General features: G+C 39.4%; 1 long non-coding RNA gene across 1 annotated transcript; it reads left to right on the top strand.

Annotated features, from left to right (window-relative positions):
* The first annotated feature begins 652 nt into the window (after window positions 1-652).
* Window positions 653-20349, top strand: LOC114013150 (uncharacterized). The gene is made up of 3 exons (XR_003556022.2): window positions 653-802; window positions 14146-14251; window positions 18589-20349. It is a non-coding gene; the product is annotated as an uncharacterized LOC114013150 (long non-coding RNA).
* Window positions 20350-20786: the final 437 nt, after the last annotated feature.

Genomic DNA, 20786 nt, shown 5'->3' with positions numbered 1-20786 from the left:
AATATTAAATGCAGACAGTAGTGTAGCTAACCACCTTCTACATGTCTGTGGTATCTTCAGGGGGAAAAAAAAAAAAAGTTTTCATTAAGTGAAGGATGCTCATAAGGCTGCTATATCAAGGGGCAGAAAAATATTGACTTTCCAGAATAATAATTACATCAAAGGGGTAATGATCTTTCTTTGAGAAACTGTCATTTCAGAAATTACTCTTGGCAACAACAAAGCAAATGAGTTCAGTGGGCCAACTCTACACAGTGTTTGGTTACATGTTTAACTACTTGGATGTTTGTACTTAGATGGCATTTTAATTAAAAAAAACAAACTGACATCTTTGTAATCCCAGATGCAATATAATAACAGCAAACTGTTGAGATTTTCAAGTTCCTTACAAAGATAACTTAATACGTTTAGAAAAGGAATCTCACCTGTAACCCGAAATTACCTTGTCAGATATCACTTTTTGATCTAGTGAAATTAAAATCTCTTACACTTTTTCTCAGACGAAAGCAGTAGTAAAGCAGAAGCCAGGCAAAACTGTTACTATGGTTAAATAATTGCCAGCAACCTGATGGGCGATGAAGTTTCTCCCTCAAAGCTGGGAAGCAGCAGGCTGAGAGCATGCTCAATGCCACATGTAGCCGAATTGGAGATTTCTATATAAGAGTAGCTACTATGGTGTCCAGAGCATAAGTACTGGCTCAGTGGCCATAAACATGCCATTGCCTTTCTCTTCATCTTACCGACTTTAGACGGTCAGCAATACTAGTTCTGCTCTATTCTGTTCCTCTGTTAGAAATCCAAGGTAAGACTGCTTCTTTCTTATTTCTTTATAAACCTGATTGCTTTTGGGGACAGAGTAAGGAATTTTCATTATACATTAAGGAATTAACAAGGAATTTTATCTAAAGTAAGGAATCAGTAAGGAATTTTCATTTGCATGATTTTGAAAAACATATTTTTAAGGAAAAAAGGTGTTTACAGCACATGAGGAAATTTGCTTTAATAAAATGACAGAACAGTTCAACCGGGTTACTCTAAATTTTTATGAAATAAAATTCATTGAATATATGCCTAAAGGATAAACTGACACTTTTTGAAAAAGTACTTGACATCATAAAACATTGTTGTAAACAGCAATCTTCACATAAGTTCTAACACATTTTCTAAATATTTGCTGAAAAAGCGAGCATTTAACTTAGCAACAGATTTTTCATAAATATTTCTCTATTGCAACAAAATTTGTGGTAGTTTGGCCAAGAAAATCCTTTTCATATCAGCATATTAAAATTAGAATTATACATTTGATAGAGCACTCAGAATCTCAGAAATGATTGCCTAAGATTGTTTCTATGAGAAAAGTTCTTTCCCGTAGAAACATTGTATATAACAGTACACAAGTAGAAGCTACAGTATTGCATTTACACAAATTTTCCAAAAGACTTTTCAGTGCCTGCACGATTTCTTTTTTAATAATTAATATTTTCTTATTCTTAGTAATTCTTGAAACATTACAGCAAAGTGAATAAACTCATTGTAATTTGCTGATGAATGGTAATTTCTCAGCTTGTGAAAAGTTCTTTAATAAAATAACATTTTTTTCTAATAAGACATAAAGGGCAAGTTATAGTGTAATTAAAATAAGAAACTGAAAGTATATTGCTGTGAAGAAATTTTCAAAATTGCCAGATAGAAAATAAGTACTAGAGAATATATTATTTCTTCTGTAGACATGCTGCTCAAAGGGAGTTGAATATGCAGTATTTCAATGCACTGAATTTTACTAAGTACTCAAAAATAACTATTTTAAAGTTACTATGGTTTTTTATTGCCAAAGGAAATTTTACTCATGTAAAGTTTTTAACATAAACTTTATTTTATTATGTTTCCAACATTTGATTTAAGACAATGTGGTTAATAAAAAACATACAATGGCTCACCTTTTCATTACACAGATTAATATATTGCTTTCATTGTTAAATTTGAAGAACCAAATTTTTTAAATAATTTATTACCAAAGCATCCCTTACTATGTTTCCTATTTACACAGCGTGAAATGTATGTTTACTTATTTCACACTGTTAGGGGGAAAAAAAAGCACCACCCTGCCATTGTTTCAAATTGTTCTTTGCATATACTCCCCATCAATAGTAGACAATAGGGCCTAAACCAATTTTGCCATAAATTATCTTGGTTTAACAGCAAACCCTTTGGCCCCTTTGGCCAAACCAGACTGGTTCAGGCTACTTCAGAAAGGGATGGAACCCAAGATGACTGGGCTTTCCAAGGCAGCGCAGCCTTCATCCTAAAGAGGTTCCAGCTCAAAGCCTTGGATAACCACAGTTACAAGCAAAAATCGTGGGGAAGTAGACAGGTATCAGAGATTTCTCCTGGGCAGACAAGCCCTAACAGCCCTCACATGACCGTGTTTCAAGCAGTACAGAAATCTGAAGAGAATAACAGATCAGCTGCCGTCTTGCCCTGTCCTCTTAAATGTGTCTACAAACGCATGTGTTCAGTATAGCAGCCTCGGGAATGTCATAGGACACAGTTACGTTGGGGAAACCCACATCTGGGGAATGTTTCTGGGGACATGTGTGGTGTAAAATGGGTACTGATTGCAGGCTGTTTAAGCTTCACTAGGCATGTACTCTACAATTCCTACAATGGATACGTAAGTCCACCCCAAAAGAGTAGGAAACATCATCTGATTATACAGACATAAATATCTGTGTGGCTGGTTAACCTTCAAAATGTGCCCTTGCCATTCAGTGTGACTAAACTGGCACTGTATAAAAAGATGGTATTTCACTGCCCTCTAACGGCTGGTGATAAACAGCTCCTTTTTTTTTGCATTTATTCCCCAAAAAGATCTCTCCAACAGGCCACCGAGACACAGTCTTCCAGCCAGAAGGAAACCTCACACAATTATCCTCACGTGCCAAGACCTGTGGAAAGTAATTATATAGCATCCTGGGCATGTTGGAGAAACAAAACTGGCATGCTACTGAGTGGAAAGAAGTTTATTCACATCACAGCCATAACTTTGTAATTGATGCTAGTTAGCCAAGCTGTGTCTAAAACGTTAGTGACTGGAATTTCAACACTGGAGTAAGTCGTTTCAGTCTGAACAGATAAGCCCAGAAGGATATTCTGCTGTAGCTGAGGGAATAGGTATCTTTAACAGCAGTTTCAGACTTTTTATATCACTCCCTAGAGATCCCATGTGTGACAAATTTAAGGATAAAATCCAGGATTTCAAGCCTTCTCTTTTTGTGATGAACTACTGTTCACAGGAGCTATAGGACTTCTTCAATGAGTAACTGCTTCTCAGTGTCAGGAAGGGATTTACAGTCCAGACCTTAATAACCGTAGCAATGCAGGCTAGTGATCCCTGGAGTTGTGCAGTTCCGACAATAAACCCCCCCCAGCTATTATAAATGTGACAATCAATCATATTGAAGTGTCAAACAACTACTGAGCATAAATTAAAGCGTGACTTACTTTTCAACCAGGGAAAAGAATAACCTGGTAAAGGGTCCATTCATTTCAAAAAGAGAGTTCAAGGTTATTGTTTTCCTGTGAAGCGCTGTGGATGAAGATTCTATCACCTTAGTAAATGCAGGAATCCTAAAGCAAACACACTTTAGATTAATGTGAAAACCTAATGACTAGTGCATTTTTTGTAGATTTTATAGATTTCACAAACAGACGGTGTCTAATTTGCATTGTTGCTTTAAACCTGCTCACCATTCAGGCCATTACATGGGTGTTTCATGTGGACAATCCACAACATTTTTTACTATCAAAATTTTATAAGAACAGTTCTTGCAGTTCATCAAACACCTCTTCAGCCTGTAGTTTGCATCTAGAAAGTTGTTTTCTTTCCATGAAATATCTGATATAAAACCAAGTCTTCTTTATTTTCCCAATTAGAAAAAACATATTGATGGAAAAGAATGGTTATGAAAACTTAGATCTGTGCACAGATAAATAAAATAATAAAAACACTTGTGTATGTTTTAGTGTGTGCCCTGATTTCAGCTGGGATAGAGTTAATTTTCTTCCCAGTAGCTGGTACAGTGCTGTGTTTTGGATTTAGGATGGGAAGAATGTTGGTAACACACTGATGCTTTAGCTGTTGCTGGGCTTCTCGTACTGCCCTTGCCAGCGAGTGGGCTGTGGGGCACAAGAAGTTGGGAGGGGACACAGACAGGACAGCTGACCCAAACTGCTCAAAGGCATATTCCATACCATATGACATCAGGGTCAGTATATAAACTAGGGGGAAAGCTGGACGGGGGGCACTGCTTGGGAACTGGGGGCATGAGCAAGCAGCTGTGTGGTGGCCAGTTGTCTGCTGGGTTAGACCAGGACCTAAGATCAAAAATAAGATTAGCCCTTCTGCTCTGCCTGGGGAACTGCCCACTGGAAACTGGAGCAGTAAATCTCCTGAAAGAATCCCCTTTGTGACTGTGTTTTCTTGCAACTCACGTGTCTGTGCCTCTAGGATCGAGGTAGATTTTCCATCCCATTTCCTTATGTCTTCTCTGTGGTCACACAGGTAAAACCACAGGGTGGCCTCTGGTGCATACCCACTACATCCTCTCTCTTGAGGAGACAAACACTTACTCCTAACAGCTGAGATACCGGTCCACAGAGGTGGGGAGTAGCACATACGCTCTTTGAATTGCTGGAACTCCCTGGCCAGTTTTTTGGACAGTTTCTCCACAGCTGAGACACAGGCCTGTAAGGCGGAAGAGATGCTTTCGTCGTATTGCTGGACTGGCCAGCCAATTTGTCCACCATTTGTTCCTCTCCATCTTGCCAGGTCATTACTGCCAATGAGTTCGCGTATGAAAATGATGTGCTCTGTATAAACTTCTGCCACATGGATTGTGTGCACTTGACCTCATCTGGATCTTTGGATAACCTCTCATTGTTCAAGTCATCATAAATCGCCTTCAGCCCAGCTAATTCCCTCTGGCAGTGGACACCTCTCTCCATGGTGGTCCACTTGCTTGGGTGATGTATAACATCTTCCTTGAAGTTCCTCATGCCTGACAGGAATTGCCTCCAGAGGCTGTGGACTTGTGTCCCTTTTCCACTCCCTTTGTCAATGTTCCCCCTCCCTAGAAAGGGACACCAGCTGTTTGGCTTCCTTACCCTCTAATTCCAGGCTACTGGCCCCATTATCCCTGCACTGGAGTAGCCAGATGATAATGTGCTCACCTGGATGAAAGATCAATTTTCTTTACATTTCTTGCAGCTCACTCAGGGATAGGGATCGGGTGGTTACCACCTCATTTATGAGTTCTGCCTCTTTTTTTCTCCCTGATCCATGGCCACTTCTCTTCCTCCTCCTGTTCTCATGATAGCCCTTCTTTGGAGCAGTCTGCCTTATCCACTTCATCCTCCCACTCCTTCTCAGAAGAAGCTCCTTCATCCCTTACTGAACAAGATGACTTCCTCTTCCATTATTTCTTCTTGTGTGTAGGGGTGACTGATGCCAGCATGGGTTGGTTTTTCAGTTCAGCTGCCATGCCTGTTGCTGGGGTTTGTGGAGCCACAGTGCCTGTCACCAGGGCTGGAGTAGCCACAAGTGCCTGTCACTTCGCCGTCAGATCAGAGACCTTCTCTTCCCCTTGAGGGTACTGAACAGTGTTGCACAGGCTTGGAAGTCATGGGCCAGGGCCCAGCACATTGCAGTGATTTGTATCTCTCTGAATTGCCAGGGTGACAGCATACTTTTCCCAAATGTTACTAGTTTTTCAGGATTCTGCACCTGTTCAGTGGTGAAATTCCAAAACGCTGGAGGTGCCCACTTTCCTAGCCACTTACCCATGCTAACCCACACCCCCTGCCACTCATAACCATCTAGCCTCAGGGCAGATCTCTGGGTGGTATTCTTAAATAGTTTTTTTAACTTTAAACAAGACCTGAAACTCATTCAGGAAACAAAGCAACAGGAAAATTCTGGTTTGAACATCCCAAGGATATTCAAAATTCTCAGGAGCTATTGCAGTTAGCCTGGAGTAGAAGGGGAAGATGGAGGAATCTATCTCCCCCATAGATGGGCTCTCTGAGAAAAGGTAAAAGGTGTAATTATTAATAGTTTCCAATAGATGGCTGCCGAAGTACGGAGATGACGCAGTGCTGAGTACAAATACCAGATTAGTCTCATGACCAGTAATTTTATAACATAAACCAGAGCTACACAGCACAGCAAAATGATAACCTTAGCCCAGCCTCCAGAGGTGCTAAGCAGCTCAACAGGGAACATATACAGTAAGTAAAGTGTTATACAACTCTGAGAGCAAGTACAGCAACTCAGAGAGAAAATAAAGCAACATTGTGACCAGCGACTATTAAACTAATGTAATGAATGCTTATGACTTATTTCTTTTAACATGCTCTGGTCAAATCAGTCATTGTTGCAATCCTTCATGCCCCACTCTGGGCACCAAAAAGGACTGCCATGGTTTAACCCAGCAGGCAGCTAAACACCGCAAAGCCGCTGGCTCACTCCCTGTGCTCCTGCCAGAGGAATGGGAGAGAGAACTGGGGGAAAAAAAAAGAAGCAAAATTCATGGATTAAGATAAAGACAGAACAGAAAAGGAAGGGATAATAATAATAACAATAGCAACATCAACAACAACAATTAAGCAGTTAGAATATACAAAAGAAGCGGTGCACAAGGCAATTGCTCCCACCACCACAGCTGTCCTGGCTGTGTCCCCTCCCAACTTCTTGTGCCCCCCAGCCCACTCACTGGCAAGGGCAGTATGAGAAGCTGAAGAGTCCTTGACCACTGCCCAGCAACAAATAAAGCATCAGTGTGTTACCAACATTCTTCCCATCCTAAATCCAAAACACAGCACTGTACCAGCTACTGGGAAGAAAACTAACTCTATGCCCGCCAAAACCAGGACAGCTTAGTATCTGCAATACATTGATGACATCATCATATGGGTCAACACAGCATCAAGAAGAGGAAGAAAATAGGCCAAATCCTTTTGAAAGCCAGTTTTGCCATAAAACTAATGTCCAGGGACCTGCACAGGGATCTTGTTATTAGGAATAAAATGGCAAGATAGACGTCATCAGATCCCAACAGATATGATCAACAAAATAACAGCTACGTCCACCAATTAGCAAAAAGGAAACACAATGTTTCTTAGCTGTTGTGGGCTTTCAGGGAATGCGCATTCCAAATTACAATCTGATTGTAAGCCTTCTCCATCAAGTGACCCAGAAGAGGAATGATTTCAAATGGGACCTTGAACAACAACAAGCCTTTGAACAAATTAAACAGGAAATAATTCATGCAGTAGCCCTTGGGCCAGCCCTGGAGGGACAAGATGATAGAATATGCAATATGCTCTACACCACAGCTGGGGAGAATGGCCCTACCTGCAGCCTCAGGCAGAAAGCACCGGGGTAAACTCGAGGTCGACCCTCGGGCTTTTGAAGTCATAGATGCAGAGGCCCACTATGCTCCAAGTGAAGAAGAGATATCGGCAGCTTATGAAGGGGTTCGAGCCACTTCAGAAGTGATTGGTACTGCAGCGCAGCTCCTCCTGGCACCTCGGTGACCAGCACTGGGCAGGATGTTTAAAGGGAGGGTCCCTTCTACACATCACGCAACTGATGCTACATGGAGTAAGTGGGTAGCACTGATTACACAATGAGCTCAAATAGGAAATCCTAGTTGCCCAGGAATTCTGGAAGTGATCATGGACTGGCCAGAAGGCAAAAATTGTGGAATATCACCAGAGGAGGAGGTGACGTGTGCTGAAGAGGTCCCACCATATAATGAACTACGACAAAACGAAAAGCAATATGCCCTGTTCACTGATGGGTCATGTCATATTGTAGGAAAACATCAAAGGTGAAAAGCTGCTGTGTGGTGATCCACACAAGTCACAGAAACAGCTGAAGGAGAAGGTGAATCGAGTCAGTTTGCATAGGTGAAAGCTATCCAGCTAGCTTTAGATACTGCTGAATGAGAAAAATGGCCAGTATTTAATTCTGACTCATGGATGGTGGCAAATGCTCTGTGGGGCTGGCTGCAGTACTGGAAGCAGACCAAGCAGCCACACAGTGGTAAACCCATCTAGGCTGCTGGATTATAGCAAGATATTCCTGCTTGGATTGAGAATCTGGTTGGAAAAGTATGTCACACAGCTGCTTACATAGCTGAGTCGGGCCACTGAAGAACATGAAAACAACCAGCAGGTGGATCAGGCTGCTAAGATTGAAGTGGCTAAGGTGGATCTGGACTGGCAACAACTGGGTGAATTATTTAAAGCTCAATGGGTCCATGAGACCTCAGATGACCAAGGAAGAGATAAAACATACAGATGCGGTCACGATTGAGCTTATTGCACAGGTTATCTATGAATGTGAAACATGCACTGCAAACAAGTAAGCCAAGCAGTTAAAGCCTTTCTGGTACAGAGGATGATGGCTGAAATATAAATATGGGGATGCCTGGTGGATGGATTATATCATACTGCCACAAACCTACCAGGGCAAGCACCATGTAGTTACAATGGTGGAAGCAACTACCAGATGGCTGGAAACGTATCCTGAGAGCTTTTGCACAACTTGGACATTTGCAGGGAATGTTTTAGTTTTTCTGCCTTAAACAAAATTGTTCTTACAACTGCAGTCACTGAAAGAGGCAATATTCCTTGCTTGCACTACCAAATTTGCAATTAATTTATAGACTTATTTCATTAAAGAACATTGAATAACAGTGCCATGTTTGAGAACTCTGTGTGTGTTGCATGAATCTAGCTGATCCTCAGTAATACCTGGTATGGTTTGGTTGGTTTTTGCCACTCAGAAATTTATGGTGAGAAATAAAGAAAATTTAGTAGCCAGTAGAGAAGGAGAAACTCTATCATAGGCAGAAATATGAAGACTGAATTTTATCACATGGTGGATAAAGAACTGCTTTTATGGCATTATTGTTTTGAAAAAGAAGCTTCCACTTTTACCTGTATCTATTCATCAGACAAAGTGCTGTCCAAGAGGTAGTAAATCATCAGTCTTATGGACTTGCTCCACATAATACTGCAGACATTGATGAGAACAGATGTGGATACCCAGCAGATGACATCATTGTCTGTGTGTCAGCGTAACTGGAAAGTGTGTCAGGAACAACCACAGCCATCAGAGGAGTAAATGTCTTATGCTTGATAAAATAGCAAATTAAGACAAGTTAGAATTAATTTAAAGACTCAAAGAGAAAAATAAATAAACAAGCCCTTTCTGTTTGGATGATAGCTGGTTTCTTGTCTGCCAGGGCAGTTAACTGAATGCTGAGAGTGAAGAGACTCAGGATGCATTTCCAGCTTTGCTACCACACGTGTTCTGTTGTAACTCTGCTTCTCTTGAGAGGTCATGGACAGACTCCATTCTTTAAAAGGGACTGTCAAGCTGTACTAAACATAAACATATACTAGGAAAAAATGGTTTTTTTTGTCCCTGAATGAATACAGAAGGAAAACTTTTTCCAGTCCAACATTTGTGCAATATCTGATACATGAAAAATTGAGTTACAACTAAAAATACTGACATTACCATAAGGATTTTGATGAAAACAGCAAACTATCGGAGTCTAATTGTAACATTATTCAAAATACTGATATACAAAGATCTATAGTTTAACCACTCTAAGCTATTTATTTTTATCTAGATAGTGGATCCTAACCAAAGCCTTCAGAAAAGCTAGTCTAAACCCCTTTGTCCATCTTTTCAGTTTTGTAGCAAGAGAATGTTAGAGGTATCTCACTTAAAAGGCAAGGCATATCTTGATGAGATTTCCAAAATTAATGGAATTTGGAACTCAAGTCTGAGTTTGGAATCCACCATGTATTTCATCTCCTCTCATCATGTCTCAGCCTCAATTCTTTGCATCATAAAAAAAAGCAGTATTATTAGGAAAATGTTAAATAAAACTAAAACATACTCAGTTTTTAAAGATTACCTTTTAGCTGAATTTCTGCTCTTTCCTTCCTGGCTGATACTATATAGCCCCTAATTGTCCATTAACCTCATAGGAATTGGATTACTTCACTTTGTTTCTGTCATTCCTCCCTGTAATTTTATCCCATATGCTTCATTTTAATCTGGTATACAGTCCCATAGGAGTCTCATGTCTCTACAGTCAGCATGTCTGCCTCTGCAAGGTGGGTCCATAGACATTTTTACCTGTTCAACTAAGATTATAATCAAATTTGTTTTGCCAAATTCGAACTTCACTTTTCAGAGATGTTGCTAATGAGTGAAAACAGAATTAGCTCTGTATGATACAAAGAACTTTCCTGGGGGTTTTGGATTGCTTTTTTTGCAGTTTTAGCATTCTTTCAGTAGTTTTTCTTGGCTGTAAAACTCCTGTAAACTTTGTGAAAGGGAAAAAGTGTTTTTGCAAAGGGACATATGTTCCATACCTATAATGAAACAATAGAGCATATTTCCTGCAAATGTTTTGTAGAAAACCAGTCATTTGCGATGTGCACCAATAGAGGAAATAAAAACTATTCTCTTCTTTAAACATTTTGTTTAAATAAGTGATCTACAAGACTATAAATGTCATTGCATTATTGCAAAAAAAAAAAAAAAAAAAAGATCCCAAAAGAAAAGCCATAAATCTGAGACCAACTGTGCAGCTTCACACCAGGATTGCCAATTGCTCAAAGACTTTCCTGTAATTGCGTGCAATAAGTGCTCTTAGTAGCTGTACCTCTCTGATACGTAAGTGGACACTTCCCTGTTGCTCAGCTGCCTTCAGCATGGGAAGTAGCTTTCCACGTGCTTCAGCTGGAAGTTCTCTCTTCACATGAGATTTTCACTTCCCCCAGCCAGTGATATTCAAGTACTACCTCCCTGTCCACCTCTGGCCACGCTGCAGCATTCTGCTACTTAATGCTTATACCTCAGAGGAATCAGTCTACCAGGAAAGTACATTGATAAGTTTCTTTCTGTCCAGCAATGTGTTGTGCAGATGATGGGAAAGACAGAAGAGAAACAAGCAGAAACTTTAAACTTTCTCTTCTAAATTTCAGTGGTGGAAAACCGTTTGTAGCTGACACTGTAATGCAAGAGGCAGAATTAAAATTAAACACAATACACCTCAAAACAAAAAATGAAAATCTGTTGCATGCTATGGTTGCAGTTTTATCAGGCCTTTTTAATTTGAAACTGACTGTGCTGTAGAGGAAACACCTTCCCATATTTTCTCAGAATCTTGGCTGATGGAAGGCATTTCAGTTGGTGGTGTCTGCCAAAAGAGTTATTTGCCATGCAGAAATCATACAACGTGCCTCTCGTGGGCATTTGATTATGGTGGCATAAATGACTCTGAGAATGGTGCAGATGAAGAGAATTGTGGTGAGTACTGCAACATCTGTAAGTATACAGAAACAAAACCTGGTTGTGGGATGTGCTCCTCCAGTTAATACACATTGAATTGCTAATAGCTGGCAGATGTCCCACAAGCCTGACAAATCTGGGTCTTTCAATTTAATTGACTATTTTCTTTTGTTCAACGAATGAGGGAATTATACCATGCCAGTCAGCAAAGAAAATTGACAGGGTGTCTAAAAACAGGCCCCAGGTGGACTCCAGTGGTGACATTCCTGTGGAATCCCTATTAGACTATCCTCTGCTATGGGCAGTGGGCAATCACTGCATATCTGTGTGGGGAATCCTTCAAAGTGGGTGCACAAACTCCTGCACGTAAGTAGGGGTACTTATGTTAAATAAGGCTTTCTACCAGTAAAAGTGAAGAATTCTTAATCTATGATGATTTCAAGTGTTCTAAGTCTTAGATATATACATGTCTCGATATATGTGCATAAGCATGTACGCACTTGGTGGTGATCACACTACGATTCCTCTCTGTATTACTGACCTCCATGCCCACTCTCAATCCAAAAGAGCAATGAGGAAGTCAGACCAGTGATACTAGTCTCCTTTTTTGGCTAATAAAAGATCCATGTTTTGGAGCATGATTCCCTCAATATCACATTTGACTTCTTCTGTGACTGTGAAGCATGTTGGGTCAGAAATTAATGTATAAACTCACTGTCATGTCCTGCTTCCTATCCTCCCTCCCCACCTGTCTCCTAGTGAAGTTCTTACATCTCTTTCACTTTCTTTTCATCTTTCTAGGTATTTCAAATCATCCTCCTGTGCCTCTTTACTTTTTCATTACCATCACCCCTCAGCTACCACCTCTGGATGTGGCCATTTGTGTTTACGACTTTCCACATTGCACCTTCCTGTTTACCATTCACCTACGTACCACTGCCGTTACCAGCTCCAAACCGCACTCTGGCCTACTGATTGCCCCAAAGACCGATATTCCTCATATATAATAGACATTCCTACCTTCTGACAATCTATTTAAAAAAAAAAAAAAAAAAGACTATACTTTATAAATTTTAACTGATTTTCTCTCATATCTCATATAACTTGTACAATTGCCTGTACATTTACTGTTACTGTACTGGTCCACTAATGATCTGTTCTCATCATTTTCCATGGTTTTGCCTGAAATCTGAGATCACCAAGCATATCCATTTACTGAAACAGGTGTAAACTTTCTGGTTTTTACTGGGTCACTTTCTGATTTTCAGTCTTGTCCTAGAACATTTCCTTTATCCTGTGTATATTTCCACTGTAAATAATTTGTGATTCTCCATGCTATAACGTGTACTGCAGTATGAGTTTCTCCACTACACCAATCATTCTACTTTAGCATCCACTTCTTTTTATAAACACATTTTGTAAAAATATTTTGCATCAACATTTGATTTCTCTCTCTATTTCTCAACCTCTCTGCCATACTTATAGTCTGGTACACTTCTGGTACTCAATTTACATGAGATTTCTTGATTTGGGCTTATAATTGCTACTCATAATCAGCAGAAAAGGCAATAAAAACAATCCATTTGAAGATTTACTTTTAGTTCCATCCCGTATAAGAAAACACATGTACCCCACAGACAAATTGGCATTAATGTTCTGGTTTTCAATAAAAGCTGATGGGCAATTTAAAATACAGCTGAAAAACATCAACACTTTTTTTAGGAGATAATAGTGGATGGGCAAGTATCTTTGATATGGTTCATGGAAAGCCTAATTAATTGGATTTATCAGACTAACTTAATCTTAATGTCCTTATTAATATCCTTAAACTATTTTACACTTCTAAGGCTTTTCACTGCATATATATATATATTTACTATAATTATAGAGATACCTGGAATTTTAGATGCACTCAGGGAACTCCTTTACTTTCACAGTTTTCACTTTTTTGCATGCATACCAGAGTAGAGCAGGGTAATGCAATGGGAAACTTGCTTGTTAGTGCCAGGTTGCAGCTTTATAAAGTTGCAGGAAAATGGTAATTACATTTCTGGGAACTTTTGGAAAGTCAGTATCTGTTTTCATCCCACTCAGGAACAAAAGCAAAAAAGCAAGTCTTCTTTATGTAACATTAAAAAAAATAATCTTGAAATGTTTTACGTTGTTCCCTTCTGAATTATTTCTTCCTGCCTATTGATAAAGAGTCATAAACCCAAAGGCTCTGGGACAGCTGTTCAGATGGACTGCCAAGTTGGGGTACCCAAAAAGCCCTTCCTTAAATCCCAGAAAGCAAGGACAGTGTCTTGGCAAGCAAGAAGCAAGTTTCGATGCTGTGTTCCCTCTGGTCTGCACTAAAATCAAAGCCTCCAATTTCTCAGTGAAGTATAGTGAGTTAAACAAATCTGCATTCTCCAGTGGAAACTGCTCCATCAGCAATTTCTCAGATTATCTCATTTGTATGCATATATAAATTTATACATGTTTCAGTTATCCTTATTGTGGCTTATGAACAGTGGTATATTACAGTTGATTTATGTTTTACTTACATTTGCTTTCATTACATGTGAAGCACTGCAGTCCTAGGAAGTGCAACATCAGTGTTTTATAGCCTTCCTGATAAGCAAACCTTGCTAAGGTAATTTGGGGGTGTTGCATCTAGATGTCCAATCCCTTTCTAAAAAGAGGTCTCAGAATGACATTCCACCTGATCAGACATACTTGGTGGGTCATATGTAAGACATTCACTCAAGGGTTCCTTTTCCCAGGTCTCCACTAATACCCAGAAGGTTGCACCTCCATCGAAATGGAACTAGAATGTGCTGCTGTTAATTTAAAGTCTGGTCCACCTGTTTCAAGCAACCTAAGCCCCCTGTAAGTAGAGTTCCCTTTGCTCTCCAGCGTAAAGCTGTTTTACGAAGAGGTGCCTATAACACACTTTGCATAACGCTATACTACCAAGTACAAACCCTCTGCACTCAGAGGTTGCAGAAAAGGTTGACCCACTCTAGATATTTACTAGGCGATTTACTAGTATGTAGTGAATGCTGTAAGCGTCTGGCTGCAAGGCCCACTTCAGTATGGAATTCATCTGACAAAATACATGTATCAACACTGCAAACCAGTGTTGTGGTTTAACCCCAGCAGGTAACCAAGCACCACGCAGCCGCTCCCTCACTCCCCTTCACCCAGAGGGATGGGGAGGAGAATCAGAAAGGAATGTAAAACTCGAGGGTTGAGATAAGAACAATTTAATAATTGAAATAAAATAAAGCCATAAGAACAACAGTAGTAATAACAGTTATAGTGAAAAGGAGGGAAGAAGGAGAGAGGAAACCCAAAGGGAAGGGAAAAAAGGAAACTGGTGAAGCACAACACAGCTACTCACCCCCCGCTGACCGATGCTTAGCCAGTCTCTGAGTGACAGGCAGCCCTGGCCACACCACGCCCCCACACACCCTCAGTTTATATACCCAGCATGATGTTCCATGGTATGGAATATCCCTTTGGCTGGTTCAGGTCAGCCGACCTGGCTGTGTCCCCTCCCAGTTTCTTGTGCCCCTCCAGCCCTCTCACTGGCAGGGGCTGAGAAACTGAAAAGTCCTTGACTTAGTATAAGAATTACCCAGCAACAACCAAAAACACCAGCATGAGGTCAACACTGTTCTCACACCAAATCCAGAACACAGCACTGCACTAGCTACCAAGAAGAGAAATAACCCTATCCCAGCCAAAACCAGGACAACCAGTCATCTAATACAGGTCATACGAACTGCACAAAGAACAGGTTCACTCCTCTAAAGAAAGCTTGGGGTGTTAGCCGAAATGCGCATTTTGCACTGTAGATGTTTATTTACAATTAGGTGAGTTGGATGCTATTTGGGTTTGTCATTCCTATTGTTTCAAGCCTGCCAGCCCCAGGCCACTCGCTAAAGATCACTGGGTATGCAGCCAGCCCCAGGGTGGTGAGCACCTGCCAAATATTGCTGAAGTTACCGAAGCAGGAACGTCAGGATTATTGGTTCTTAATGATGACTGAAAGCTCCCTGTTCCATTTTGCTAGCTCCAGTCCTATAGGTTGCCAAAATTTATATATGGCTGATTACTTGTTAATATGAGAAATTCTCAAAGGCCCCTCCGGATCATCAAAGGAAAATCTTTAAAAGAGGCCAGCCTTAAAACTCGGCAATTAAGTTTACTGGCTCTTCAGCTCACTTGTTCAAGCAGTCAAGTACACTTACCTTCGAAACAGACCAAGGGAGGCCTGTCTTCACCCAGCTAATCCCAGGAGGCCACTCAGGCTTAAGCTCAGGATTTAAACTATAAGGACAGCTGATAAAGAAGCTGAGGTTACCCACACTTCACAGGCAAGGTAACGCACCCAACGTACTGCACCTGGTGCTACGTAATGGAATGTGCCCAAAGTCCTTCCTAGGGTCTGACCCTATGTCAGCTGCAACCAGAGGTAAGGTCTGGGGTTTGACAGTTGCAATACTGACCAGTTAAGATCTAATTTAAACATCCATTACCAATTACTTTTTGGTCACTTAGACACAACCAGATCCATTCTCTTCCAGATGAAGTTTTCAGCAAGTGTACAAAGGTGAAGAAAATGTGAGTATCTTAGTTTATTAAATTATTACACGAGTCCTGGAATATATAGAATGAACAAAATCGATATACAGTCACCTGTGTGATCACTTTTTTAACACTATGGCATGGCATTTACCTTTGAAATTCATGTTTTGATAACGTTGGTCCTCTGGTGTAGCCAGATGTGCACAAATGCAGGCGGTTTTGTATGCAGTACACAGAGATCTAGTCTTGCTCCTTGCCATAGAAAAATAAGTAAGCAGAATATAAGTCTGTCTAATAAGAAGTCATTAGAATGTTCTGTTCCAGTGGAAAATATTGAATCTAACTTCAGTGGTGTTACACCAGTCATTAATTTGGCAGTGTGCTTAAAATGGCAGAAGGGAATGAATATAGGATTATAAAACGTTTACATTTTGAAGAAGTTAATGAATCATGATTATCCTGGCTTTCTTACCTTACCTGTATTTGATTTCTATAACACAATTGCATTCAGACAACACCAAGGAAAGCATTCTTTGGCCTGTGCAAACTTCAGAAATTGTGAGTACATTATTGCCCTATTCTGCCTTTTTAAATAACTGATTGCTTCTTGAGTATCACAGAGCAACCAGCCTTCCACAGTACAGGAAATGGCACCTAAATGTCAGCCCTTTAAAGTGTCATCCAACCACCATTCTGCATATTCCAGTAGCTCCAGAGAGATGTGAGTACTTCATGAATATTAACTCCTGCTGCGATGCTAATTGCGCACTAGGGCAAAGACAAATCCCTGAACTTTTTGTATCATTATCCACCCATTATAATTTTAATTTGCTATGTGTGCCTGACACTGCCTCATTAGTTGATGTTCACAAAGCATATTGGCCAAATGTTTCAAATGTCAATGTTTACAGCATTATTAGGCACCCAAGCACCCCTACCACTTCAAACAGCTGATAAAAGCCCAGTGCCTTTGAAAGTCAGGCTAATCATTCCAGTTTCTTATCAAGTTTTGAATAACAAGCTACAGGTATTGACATTTTGATTGAGTAGTGTATATAAATGCAAAGCATTTTTACCATGTCTGTCTTGGTCTAAAAAGCATATGTATAAAACCCATGCAAATTTGTCCATTGCATCATAGTAAAACACATCCATCCCAGGGCACTGCAAAACTATTCATAAAAGCACATTTTAATGCCTTACACAGCATCATTCCAACTATAAAATATTTAAAAAGATTAAGTCAAATGCTGCTACCCTTGCAATAATGGTCAGCCTTTCACGAGACAGAAACCTTAAAATACTTTCCCTCAGCACTTTAAAGTCAAATATTGCTTGTCATAGTTCTTTATTTTTCTGGTTTTTGTCATCAACTGAAAGTTTTCTGTTCCCTCTCTTTAAAAGTAGTCTATCAGTTTTTAGATCGTATTATTTCAGTTCCATGTTACATGATTATGTCAATAGGTATCTCAGCCATAAATGTCTCCCCAGTTTGAAACCTGGGGTACTCGGAGATCTACACAAATTGAAATGGCTGTGAGTGCCCGTTTTCTCCCTGTCTGTGAAAGCACCATTCATCACTGGCAGCGTGTGTGTTTATGGCATTGATCTAAAAAAAAAGGGACAAGGCAGTAAAGCTATGTCTACAAATGACATTCTGTACAAAAAAATTGGTATGACTGCTGAAGCTTGCAACTCCTTATCACACAGGTTACATTTCAATTTCTGGAGATAATACATAGGTCTAATTATTTTGGATTTCCAGAGGAAAAGCACCTTCATGATTTGTTCACCTCAGCCATTTTTTCGTTGTCTCTTTACAAGGATTGGTGATGCAGTAAACTACTATTTCTTTCCAGAATTCTAGATCATATAGATCATAGAAAATTTCACCGCAGTTATTTACTGGGCTAAAGTATTTGGCTTTTTTCTGTAAGTATTGCTTTCTCACATTTTTGTATTGGTATTGTTCAATATCCAAGTAGCTTTCCTTTCTATCTTTTTGTTTTTCCTCCAAGTTCTTTTCCTTAAGATTTTCAAACATCTTCATGAAGGAATCACATTTGTCAACTCCCCATGCTTGCCACATCTGGACCCAAATTTCTCATAGCTGTCTTCCACACTACAACTATCTTTACTATGTTTCTGTTAAGAGTAAAGCACATTACCCAAGTTGTAAAACTGTTTAGAATCGTTCCTCTTTTCTCAGAATGCCTACAGGGTCCTCACAATCTAAACTGGAAATCCTGGGATACAGCTAGCAGACACTAGCATCTCCTTTTAGAATACTGAAACTGTATTTAGGTACTTGGAAATTTTTTCATGTAGATATCACTGTGACAACTGTAACAGAAAATTTCATGTAAGACAGGGCTTACAGGGCTTACAGCATGCAGGAGGGAGATGTGAAGTCCTATAAGCATTTTCCATCACTCTCATCAAGTAAACCAGCACCTGAAAAATATAATCTTGGTTTCGTATAAAAGCTAAGAGCTGGTTTTAATAATATACAGGGAAATAATTTTTTGGGTTTGCTAGCAGAAAATTAAGCTTTTGCTGATAGTTGTTTGGCTCGTGGCAAAGAAAATTAAGAACTTTCTGGGTTTAATGATTCATTGACTCAGCTGTTTCAGCCAAGCTCACGGCAGGCAGCTGGTGGCATCAGAGCTGGCAGCAGCAACCTTTGGACCAAGCTCCACAGGGTGAGTGCTGAAGAACTGGATGGAGCAGGAGCCAAAATACCTTTCCACCCTTACCAGCTCCCATCGAAAAGAGTTTGAGGAAGGTTATAGCATGTGTGGAAAACTGACAGTAACTGTACTGAGAATGTAAATTATTTAATAAACACATTTTCTGAGTTCAATTTAGTATATTTCTTGGTCATTCAATGAATCCATTGCCTATAAATAAAATACATTAATAAGCTAGTATCAAAAGTAACTATTTGTGTCCTGTTTTGCTACTGGTAGCTTTAAAAATCTTTTTTCTTGTGTAGCTTCTGTAAAATCTAAATCGACTTTAAGTTTCAAAGCAATGTAACTAAATCTATCTTGGATTCTTCTCCTAAAAGTTTACATCTGCGTATCTTTCTCACACTTACATATTGTGTTACGAACTATGATAAAACATCTTGTTTTCTAACGATATGTTAATTTGTGAAGATCAATGATAAACAATTCACTTGAGACTGTTCCCAAAAAGATCTGTGTTCAAATGCCTGTTAACTGGATGTAAGTAAATTATGCAAAAGTTTAATTTGATAAATGAATATATCTTTTTCTATGAAGACAGAAATTCATCATTTGTTTATTCTGTTACACAAAACCACTTTTAAAGGTGTAATATTCTAAAAAAAAGTATAACCTTGCCAAAGTTGAACCTCACAGTGTTTCAAATGACTGTCTAAAAAATACTGCAGTCCTTTGCCAACATAAATCTTTAGAGCTGCTTCTTATTCTTATGACTCCCATGAGTTTAGCAAAATTCTGTCTTTCACTTCAGTTTTCCAATGAAAATGAAATTGGTTATTGTGAATGCACATTTATCCTAAGTATAACTTAGACTATATAGCTATATATTGCAATTCAATGTAAAATCTCTATCTAGTGGCCTCTACTACTTCTGCTACACAGATTATGCATAAGAAACGCCAATGTATTAACCTATTATTGCTGAAATGGCTGGAGACCTGGGCTGTAAATCGAGACAAAATTACAACGAAGAAAAGGTTATAATCTGCTTTATTTGATATTTACATTCATATTCAAAACTAGGTCATAAATTTGGCTAATTTTGTAAGAAATAAAGGAAGGTCAAAAAAAGATTAGCCCAGAGCTTAAACCCCCTTCTGCAGAACTATTACACAACACATGCATAAAAACACTTTCCTTATTGTTATTCAGGGATTTTGAAGGCAATTACATTAAGGTCTTAATTAATAACACCTTCCTGGAATGTGATGTGCTCGCTGTGTTGTCAGTAAAAGAAGTATGAAAATAAGGCAGCAAAAGCCTTTTGAATATGCAAGACTCTCAGCCCTCAACACAGGATTTGTGTGAATGTATGAAGCCTCATTGGGACAGTTGCGTTATTGTCCATGAGGCATTCTTTACACTTAATGTAATTATTGTATGCGTAGTCACATGGCACGTTGTGGCAATTGTCACGATCCCTTGTTTCAACCAACAGAAAAAGAAACAGACACCCTGTATTATATCTGCCTTGTGACCACATCATGAGCACCAGGGTGCTTTTTAAACTCCACTAAACGCTGGGACTTGCAATCTGATCACAAAGCAGAAACAATGTAGTATGCCTGTATCTCCACCTGCACAGTTTTTTTCTTGTTGAATCCATCCCTCCTTCAGACTAGTTTTTACCTTTGCAGGAAACCTGAGCAAAACATTTTGTTGCTGCTAAAATTCAATGTATTTATATAAATTAATAAAATTGTGTCATTTTTTAAACTATTAAAATCCTCTAATTTAAGAATGATAAAATGTTCCTTGGTGTTATACATGTGATGTCTTCCCAGTGAGGAACAGAAACTCTTTGCAGTGGGACTGTATCAATCGCAGTGAGAGCAAAAGCAAAAAAATCTGAGTCTGAACATGCAAAATTTCTGCCTGGCTAGCACATCGCAGAGCCTTTAATCAAACAAAATTCCATATTTCTCTTTTACTTTGTAATTTGCCTGTTTTTAATTAAAGCTAAGGACGGTTTTACTTAACTAACTGCTTAGTCTTCTGTAGGTTTCTTTTGCACTGAATGCAATAACACACCTTGTTACGGCTTGGAAAAATTAACCAGGGTCCTGTGTAACTTCTAACAC

This window comes from Falco peregrinus, chromosome 4 (genome assembly GCF_023634155.1).
Source record: "Falco peregrinus isolate bFalPer1 chromosome 4, bFalPer1.pri, whole genome shotgun sequence".
Lineage (NCBI taxonomy): Eukaryota > Metazoa > Chordata > Aves > Falconiformes > Falconidae > Falco > Falco peregrinus.
This window is presented reverse-complemented; position numbering and strand designations above follow the sequence as displayed.